Source organism: Rutidosis leptorrhynchoides, chromosome 4 (genome assembly GCF_046630445.1).
Source record: "Rutidosis leptorrhynchoides isolate AG116_Rl617_1_P2 chromosome 4, CSIRO_AGI_Rlap_v1, whole genome shotgun sequence".
Lineage (NCBI taxonomy): Eukaryota > Viridiplantae > Streptophyta > Magnoliopsida > Asterales > Asteraceae > Rutidosis > Rutidosis leptorrhynchoides.
Genome location: NC_092336.1, coordinates 37,374,544 through 37,385,203, shown reverse-complemented (window position 1 = coordinate 37,385,203; position 10,660 = coordinate 37,374,544). Strand labels below are relative to the sequence as shown.

The 10,660-nt window shown below is 29.8% G+C and overlaps 1 long non-coding RNA gene across 1 annotated transcript; it reads left to right on the top strand.

The window, feature by feature from the left end:
- The first annotated feature begins 820 nt into the window (after positions 1 to 820).
- LOC139844325 (uncharacterized) lies at positions 821 to 2,712 on the top strand. Its single transcript, XR_011757907.1, has 4 exons — positions 821 to 1,161; positions 1,345 to 1,437; positions 2,433 to 2,556; positions 2,644 to 2,712. It is a non-coding gene; the product is annotated as an uncharacterized lncRNA (long non-coding RNA).
- The last annotated feature ends 7,948 nt before the right edge of the window (positions 2,713 to 10,660 follow it).

The following is a 10,660-nucleotide window of genomic DNA, read 5'->3' as shown; positions in this document are numbered from 1 at the left end:
AAAACTATCATTTTTGTATTTATTACTATTATTATTATAAAATAAAACAACTGTTTATTTATTATTATCAATGTTATTATATCAAATAACTGTTAGCCAAATAAAACAATATTTACTATATCTAACATAACTATATAAATATTTTATAATATAATTAAGTAGGTTATTAATGAAACATATAATTTAAAATAACAATTAAATCACTAATAATATAAATTTGTTCGATTACCACTATATGTGTTAATATATATATATATATATATATATATATATATATATATATATATATATATATATAAATGACATAGGTTCGTGAATCCGAGGCCAACCCTGCATTGTTCAATGACGTCATATGTATTTTTACTACGAAATACAATATGTGAGTTTCATTTGCCTTTTTACCCTTTATATTTTTGGGCTGAGAATACATGCGTAATTTTTATAAATGTTTTACGAAATAGACACAAGTAATCCTCTCTACTTATTAAAACAAAGCGTATATTAGCTAATACATTCAAAAATCTCCTATCAAATTAAATCACAACCCTTAAAAAAGATGATCTAATGGCTAAGATTTGTGTTAGCTTTGATTATTGCATTTTAGTTAAGACTAATTGTGTTTATCTATTTTTACCCTTAAAACTTTTCCTTTAACTTCCCCTTAAACTTTACGGTTACTACTCTTAGAACTTCCCCTTTTATCACGCTCAAATTTATGACTGCTCATCACTAAAAAAAAATGGGGCGACCCCTTTTCAATTGATTTAATCAACTTCCTAATTGTGATCTTCCCAGATTTTTCCTTCATACGAAATTCGCCAGAAATCATAGAAAAAAGCCGTACATCATCACCATACACACACATAGATGTATAGATTTGCTCAATCCTACGTTCAAACCAAATTACATAAACAAAAAATCACGGCTTCTCTGTCTAAACCAAATTACATAAACAAAAAGCTACTGAAATCATTCTTCGAACCAAAAATCAGAGAAACCCAAGCAACAAAAATTTCGATCTGAACATAAAAAATTGTTTGGTGAATATAATTAAATTCTTCTCTTTATCTTCTACCCAACCCAAATTGATGATGTCAATGTCGCATAAGGATCCAGGGTTCATCCATGTTTTCCCAATATTTGCATCTATCATATCGTGAGGTTTGTTACTTCTCCTTATACTATCTATTTTAATTAGATTGTATCTATTTTTGACCTAATTGTACAAATATGAAATACTTGCTAATTGAATGGATATATATATATATATATATATATATATATATATATATATATATATATATATATATATATATATATAACTCCAAAAACAATGGATTTCAGGATGGAAAAATATATGGTTTGTTTTCCTAATCAGATTGGTGAAAAGTGGATTTCAGGAGCTGACATGGGTTCGAGGAGCTGACATGATGCAAGGTATGCATCTTATTATTTCTGGTTTATTGATTTTATAAGAGACTGAATATCATGTAGTTAGATTGAATATCATGACCCTACTACAAGTAGTTATTTGTTCTATTCACATGAGCAGTCTGGAAAACAAAAGTGAGAAACACGGGTCAATACATCCTTTAATTCATAGTTACCTTGAATTGTGAGTACTGCTACTTCGTTACACAGTGTGAGTGTCTTAGATGGAAAAATATTTTATTTGGATAGGCTGGATTTAAGGTAACTGACTAGAATCAAAACAGTAAGTCTAAGTCCCAATATGCAGATACTTTAATGGTTTAAATCTAATCAAGGGAAATCAAATCCTACAAATTTTCCTTAATGTAAACCGCCTCTTCGTTTAATTATAAATGGTAATTAGTTCAAAATAATACTAAACATTCCATGAGCTGTTTATGTATACCTGTTTAAACATTATCAAGTGAGGAAGTTCGTTGACATCTCATCCCATTTATATAAGTCCAGAGAACTTACTACTAATGGTTTATTATCGTGGTAGTTGATTTGAAGATTATTGTTACTTTGTGTTCAAGGGGTTACAGTTGAACCCTTATTTTTAATGAAAAATAGGAACATATTTTAGTAAAAATTAGTAATAAAAGGATTGATAACACCCATGAACAATTAGGAGAATACTCTGTCATGGGAATACCCTTTTGATGGCTCATCGTTGAAACTTCAAGTAAGCATTTAATATATATATATATATATATATATATATATATATATATATATATATATATATATATATATATATATATATATATATATATATATATATATATATTTAAAACACTTCTCCTTATATTTCAATCTTTAGGTGCATCACCTTCTAATGTCTTGTTCGTATTGAATATAGGATGTTTCGTTACTCAATGATACATAATGTAAAAAAAATAACTTCATTTTCATGCTTTCCTATTTAAAAGCAGTAGTACATAATATAAGTTGGGTGACAGATTGCACTTGTGAAATTATGGAGGTCAGCTTATCCCTATATATAGGGAACTTCAAGCCCTTAATTAAGAGCTTTGGAAATAAATGAGCTAGCAAGTAAATTAATGATCTTTCTTTATACTTCAGGTATTTTTATTATATATTAATCAAGTAAAAATATAAGTGAGATTTTAATTTGTAATTGAGTTTCCAAGTTTAATGCTTAATTGTCAGGTTGATTTGAAGTTGTTTTGAGGTACAAACAATGTGTTTCTGTTTGCAATACCCGGAGCCTAATGAAGCAAAGGTGTGTTCGTAATCACACTTGCATATTGTTGGTTCATATGATTTTAATTTGTTTTGTAAGTGGTATATCAATTAAATAGTGTGTATGATTTGAAGTTTTTTTTTTTTTTTTTTTTTAAAGCAGTTTGAAGTTGTTTTGAACTATATACATGTAAGTAAAGCATAATGCACGATAGTTGCTGCCTTGTGCTGAAATGGCCCTTACATGAATTTGTAACAAACTTCTTAACATGATTCACCGTGTATTGTCTCTTAAATTAGTTGTATTTGTTGGGGTGTATATATAGCATGTCACTTTTTTGTGTTTTGTAATCCTCCCGTTCTTTTCAAATAGGATGTCGATATTTTCGTGTTGCATTTGAAGTTTTCCTACTGAAAAGTCTGACCTTTTTTCCCAATAAGGGGAGGATATTTGTATTCATATGAACCTCTAGGGTAGGCATGGTAGCCAATGAGTTCCTCTATTTTTTCATTTGTGTAGATGTGTAGACTTAAATGTCACAGATAACGGGAATAGTGTTAATGACATTCATTTTCTATGACTATGTTTCCATAAGTTTGTACCAATATTGAGAAATTCATTTGGCATTCATTTTCTAATGATTATTTGGGCAGAGAATCCGAATATGTATATGTCGAAATTGTGTATCTTTCAGGGACTGTCAACAAGTAAATGGGTCAAACATGGTGAAATCTATCAAATGTCTTTTAGTTTCACCATGTCATCATTATCGTATCTACATTGACATTGTAACTTTAAGGTGCTAGGGAGTTTTTCTTAAGATGAATACTACTTGTGAAAGAAAGCTTGTGCGTTCTGTGCCAAATCAGACCCTCGCCAAATGGTATTCTTCAGGTCGAATGATTATCAAATTCAGAAAACATACTTAATAGCTAATATTCTACATTTTCTTCAAGGTTAGTTGTTAATTTCTTAAATGTTTATCATCCACAACTCAAGATTTTGTCAACAGTTTAACTAAAGAAGCTAGGAGGTTAATAAGAGAACAACTCAGGCCGAAAAAAATGGTAATTGTCCTCCCATTCCATGTACTGGACCCTTTTTCTTAGTCCTTCAAGCATCAACTTCAAATCAATTGTTAATTCTATAAGCATTTCTTACTACTCATTTCACAGAAGCAGTTATATTCCTTTAAAGGTAGGCTCTACTAAAGCTTAAAAAGGTGCAACGTGCTCTACTAAAGCTTAAAAAGGTGCAACGTTAGTTTAGGTTCCTCCTTTTCCATCTGTTATTTGTTTATTAAATCTACCATTTGTACACTTATAGGTCACCAAATGGTAAAGCCAGCAGTCGGTCAAAGCGAGTTTGTGTCCAAAAAGTTAATGTTAGTGTGTCGATAAGAGTTCGATTGACCAAAAACTTTATCTAACTCTATTTTCCTTTTAATTAAAATATATAATGTGTTGATTATAAATACAAAAAAAATGACTTAGTAATAGTATTAATCTACTTTTTGTTAGCATAAAGTGATTCAGGAGGTTGTCATTCTATTAAATTTGGAATTCGACTCATTTGACCCGTTAGAAATAAGTAACCGATATTGAAGTGCGATTACTGATTTTATTCAATTTACTTTTCAGGGAGCTGCAACAACATTGCTACTTGGAGTTAGATCAAAGGTGAAATGCATTACATATTTGTATTTTTCATTTTATTAATAATGCATAACGATCACCCATAGCTAAATATGAAGAGTTAGTCAAAATTATGTTGAGCACTTGAGGTACCTAATAAATCCCCATGACAACCCTATGTGAAATTGTTTGCTGATGAGACATAAAGAAAGTTATTTGTTCTTGAAATGCAATTTTAACTCAGTTAGGTAACTATCTGTATTATTTGAAATGAAACACGATGTTCCTTTAAGTTGCAGTTCAATGATGTATCTGTTGCTCATTATACGTTAACAAGGACTCTGTAGCATTTTGGCTGTTATGTTAAAAAAAAAAAGAACCAAGACAGAATCATGTATGTTCATTAGAAATTTGTAAGTGCGTTAGACAGCGTGTTTAACATTGTTAATAAATTAAATTAGTTTGTTATATTATTGCTTAAGTGAAAGTGTGAAACATGCTTTTATAACCGGAAGTGAAACTTCTGTTTGTTGTATTAAACTAAGTATTTAATATATAATTATATCCAACATGTTCTCTGTATGTAGTTCGTCACTAAAGATAGCTAATTGGCAGACTTTTTAAAGACCAATAAAGAAATTTTCAACAACCATTATGCCACATACCGAATGCTTTCTTTATTTATAATGATGGGACATATGTACATATCAGGAGCCTACTTTGTTAGCAGATGATGAAATGATTTTATACAACAAAAACTATTACTGGTAGAAGACATCAACTGTGGGAGTTCATTTAACATGACAAACTACTTGGTGGGAATTGGTGCATTAACATCAACTGTGGGAGTTCATTCAACATGCTTATAAAATAAACATTTTATCTTAATGACTTTTGATGCATTAACATGTTTCCATGATAACGTTTGAGCCTTTGTAGTAAGTGGTCCATATTACTTTAACGCATGTAATATTTTTTGCTAAATACAGTATGTTTTGTTTTGCAACTATGTGCTACATAAGTTGTGTATACGATCATTGTAGAGCGTGGATCATGTACATCCAAGTTATGATGCTAAAGGTGGTTGGTCGCGTATAATTTATGAATATGTGGAGAAGCTAACTGAAAACAACATAATTCAAAATGGCGGGGAGAAAAGTGTGATTATTAAAAGACTATGAGCTAGCATATGTTTGATAATTTCAATATATACATACTTGCCTTGAAAAAAAAACATATGTTTGATAAGACATGAAAAATGAAGACCCAGTCTTTAGCTACATGCCGATTTATTAGAAGAATTATTAAAGGATACTGGGAAGTAGCACAATTTATCTTTTCTTTATAATTTGTATATGTAAATAGTGCACCCGTGTAGGGTATTCTCTAATTAAATTTATGAATGTGTTCCAAATGTATGAAAGTAGATTGTTCTAATTATACAAATGTGTTCTAATTGGAACATTTCGATGACTTTATATGACGTGAGAGGATTACGAATGTGTTCTTATTGTTTAAAAATACAAATTTATCCTCACATGCAATGTATATGTCAAGAATTAACAGATTTTTTTAACGGAAGTTAGCCGGAGGGACCATCCACAAAACACTTATAAAAATAAAGAGATTAACCTAGCTAAGAAAAAGATAGGGACGCCACATGCAAAATAGGATAAAATCAAGAGATGAACCGAGTAAAAAGTTTTGCGATAATGACGATTCAAATAATTTTATATGTCGAACCCGCAAGATTGCGGGTATTAAACTAGTTGAAATTACATTATATGGGTGAATGATCGAAGCCGAATATGCCCCTTTTGCTTAGTAACCTAAGAATTAGTAAACCGATCTACTAATTGACGCGAATCCTAAAGATAGATCTATTAGGCCTAACGAACCCCATCCAAAGTACCGGATGCTTTAGTACTTCGATGTTGTTTTTATCATGTCCGAAGGATTTCCCAGAATGATAGGGGATATTCTTATATGCATCTTGTTAATGTCGGTTACCAGGTGTTCACCATATGAATGATTTTTGTCTCTATGCATGAGACGTATATTTATGAGAACTGGAATTGAAATTCTTGTGGTCTATTAAAATAATGGAAATGATTATTTATGTTAAATTAATGAACTCACCAACCTTTTGGTTGACACTTTAAAGCATGTTTATTCTCAGGTATGAAAGAAATCTTCCGCTGTGCATTTGCTCATTTTAGAGATATTACTTGGAGTCATTCATGACATATTTCAAAAGACGTTGCATTCGAGTCGTCGAGTTCATCAAGATTATTACTAAGTCAATTATAGTTGGATATATTATGAAATAGTATGCATGTCGTCAACAGTCGATGTAATGAAAGTTTGTCTTTTAAAAACGAATACAATGTTTGTAAAATGTATCATATATAGGTCAAGTACCTCGCGATGTAATCAACTATTGTGAATCGTTTATAATGTATATGAACGGGTCATTTCAATACCCGAGGAATATTCAGATTTCACATTAATAAGTTACACTGTACATTCTTCGAAGCTGATTCAACAGTCGTTTACTATCCTACTTACATCCACCGATATACAAATTCGTTCACCACAGAATAACCATATTCATCCAATTTCATATTTGGATTTTGATTTATCAGAATCCAACAAGTGGCATAATGAAGACAACATTTGACAAAATAAAATTTGTTAGAAACAAACAAATTAACTATGAGGAATTTTGTTAAGAATCCACGCAAACTGTTCCTAGCTAATTGTTCATAGCTAACTGATTACATTTTATTTATCGCATTTAATTATCGCAATTTACATTCTCGCAATTTTATTTATCGTTATTTAATTTCTGTTATTTACTTTACGCACTTTATTTATCGTCATTTAATTTCTGTTATTTATTTTTACGCACTTTAAATATCGGTACACGTATACAAGGTTTTGACATATCATATCGACGCATCTATATATATTATTTGGAATAACCATAGACACTCTATATGCTGTAATGATCGAGTTCGCTATACATGGTTGAGGTTGATTCTATAATAATATATATATTTTGAGTTGTGATCGAGTCTGAGACATGTACACGGGTCACGATACATATTAATTAATTCGAATATTATAAATTAAACTATATATAAATTATTGGACTGTTAACTGTGGACTATCGACTGTGGACTATCAAGATTGGACAATTAAAAATGAATTAAAATATTGATTATAACATATGAAGCTAAACATTTCTTCAAGTTTGCCACTTGATTTCATCTTAAACCTCATTTGTATCTTGATGATTACAATCTGCGTTCAAACCTTTCATGATTCTTAAAAACACCTCAATCGAGAGGATGACTCAACCACACGTTATCTATGAAAGAAAAGATCGATGCATCTAGTTATGCACCTGAAAACTCTCGAAAACTGAGTAAACGTTTAACGCATAGCTGTGCTAATTCCTTTAGCGTTATTATTACCGAAAATAACTTTGCAGTCTCTTTCCAAATTAGCCAATTTTGTCACAGCTTCAACAAGTCAACTTCGATTTTTCATTCGAAACAACCTTATTATAACCTTGATATATATGTGTGCTCTTTTATTGCTACCGGGGAACTTTTTATATTCCATCTTATTACCAACAAACGTACCAGCAACCTCGTTGCTCCTTGGCTTAAATCTCTTCGGCAAAACACTATATTTATCTATTGAAGTCTTATCATGAACTCATCCGCATCTTGTAACAAGAATTTCCATACCAATTACTAGGAATCAGCAAATCTGTATTGTGAGTCTCGCAACATTTTCACATCAACAGTTATATGTATACATATAACATTTATCTCTTAGAATTATGATATTCCATTCTGAAATTTTGAAAAGCACCCAGCCTACAAATCAAAGCATTGAACTTTGAAAAAGCTGAATGAAGCAGCAGAAACTGTAGACAACCGTAAACGACCTTAATTGTCGGAAGTTTGATGATAAAAAAATAGTATGTTGGAAAAGCTCAGAAAATTTGGTACTGAAAAATGGAATGAGCAAACCATGAAGGGGACCAAGGACAAATACAATGACCAAACCCTATATTCAAAGAACCCAGATAAATCTGGATTCGATGAAATCTTTAGAGAATATCTTGCTCCGAAGTCATGTTAAAATCTTGCGGAAATTTTTTTTTTCTTCATCAACCTTCGATCTTAGAAATTCTGAAAATATCATCAGAAATATCTTCGATATTTCTGAGGATATTTTCATAACTCTTCTTGTCCGAAATTAGTTATCTCTTCATGCTATCCGTATAACATCATAAAGGAAACTATTTTAGTTTCTCTATTCTGTAAAAAAAAAACAAAAAAAAAACAAGTTTTAAATTATGAATGATTTCTGGAGAAGTGTTGAAAATTGAAGTATGAGTTAATATAATATAATGCGCTTGGCCAACGTGATTATATTACAGTAAGTCATGCTGAGATTCTAATGGGACATGATGATTCACAGATCATAACGTCATCATGTGCCATGCTATATAACTCTTTCATTCTGCTTAACTTCTGAACATATCAAGAAAGTATATTCTTGGTAGTTCTATTCTCAGCAATTTTGGTAATTTGACAAATCAAATCGTGCTATTATGTTCTTTCCTGTGTAGAACATCAAGTTCATTCGAAACTCCATACTTACGAATTCTGGACCATTACTCGCTTTACTAGAGGTCGAGAGGAGAATAAAAAGGCAAAGAGCTCCAAAATATAAGAGAAAATAATAAGCCCAATAACAACACGGAGGTTACAAACTGTGGATATTAATACAAATAGCAATATAAAGACACGGTAGAACTAAGAATAGTATCACCCCAAGGTAATAGTAGAAGTAAACAGATTTTTCTGGTGGAAGATTGAAAAGAAGGATGACAGAAATGATAATTAGAAAAATATTAAGGATTAGAACTGGATGAAGCATTTTCACAATCTTTTAGAAGTAAGAATTAGGAAAGAAAGTATATGAGTGATGAAATTAATGGAACGGAAAAAGTGAATTTATAATGGAAATATCCGACAGAGCAATCGAGACAGATCACCGTATTTATTAAAAGAGATCTTAATTTCCTTATTTACCAAAGAATCAAATCTCTTAGATTTCGAAGATTTTCTTTTAAATCCCTTGAATTCCGGAATTCAACCAAGACAACGTCAAAAGTTAAGACGCACCTTATTTTCTAAATTCAATCGTGACTACGCCAAAAGTTAAATCTCTATCTCAATCTTTTGTGACAACTTCACTCGTACGCTTCACATAATCGAATCGTTTTATTTATATTTATCAATAATGATAAACTCTATTTATCAACTCATATTCGTCATGAAAACATTTTTATTGTTAGCCATGATGACCTCACTCAAATTTCGGGACGAAATTTCTTTAACGGGTAGGTACTGTGACGACCCGGAAATTTTCGACCAAATTTAAACTTAACCTTTATATATTTCTAACAAGATAAGCAAAGTCAGTAATGCTGAGTCTCGAAAACGTTGGAACAGTATTCATGAATGCATTTGCCCTTTTACCATTCCCGATGATTCACGAACAATTGTTTGTAACTATATATATATATATATATATATATATATATATATATATATATATATATATATATATATATATATATATTAAGGTAAGTATATGTATATTAAATTGAAATTATAAAATATAAGTTAGCATTAAAAATTAAATATGTAAAATAGGATACAAAATAATTAAGTGTAAATTTAAAATGAATCTATATATAAATATATATGATTGCTAAGACTAATTATTATTACATGTACATTGTAATAAGTATATATAATTCATAAATAATAAATATTCAATAAAGGTTATCATATTATATATAGGGGGATGATTCTCGCACACTGTTTTTTGATCCTCACACACCCTTTTACCCTATTATTAGGGAGGAGTTCAAGTAAATTGGTGTGTGAGGATCAAAAAACAGTGTGTGAGAATCATCCCCCTTATATATATGATTATATTACATAATTAATAATATATAATATAAATTAAAATATAGTTATTATATTATATTAATACTTTCATTATTATTATAAATATTAATATTAATATTTATGTCAGCATTATTAATTATGTTATATGAAAATTTATACATTTGAGTTGTTACATTATTATTAATATTATTATCATTGTTAATAACATTATTAATATAACTAGTAATAAATTTTCTTTTAAATTTTTTTGTTATTACGAATTATCAATATAATACTCATTGTGATATAACATACATTATATAATTTTATTACCTTTAAGTGCAAGATTGAAAATAATTGTTTTA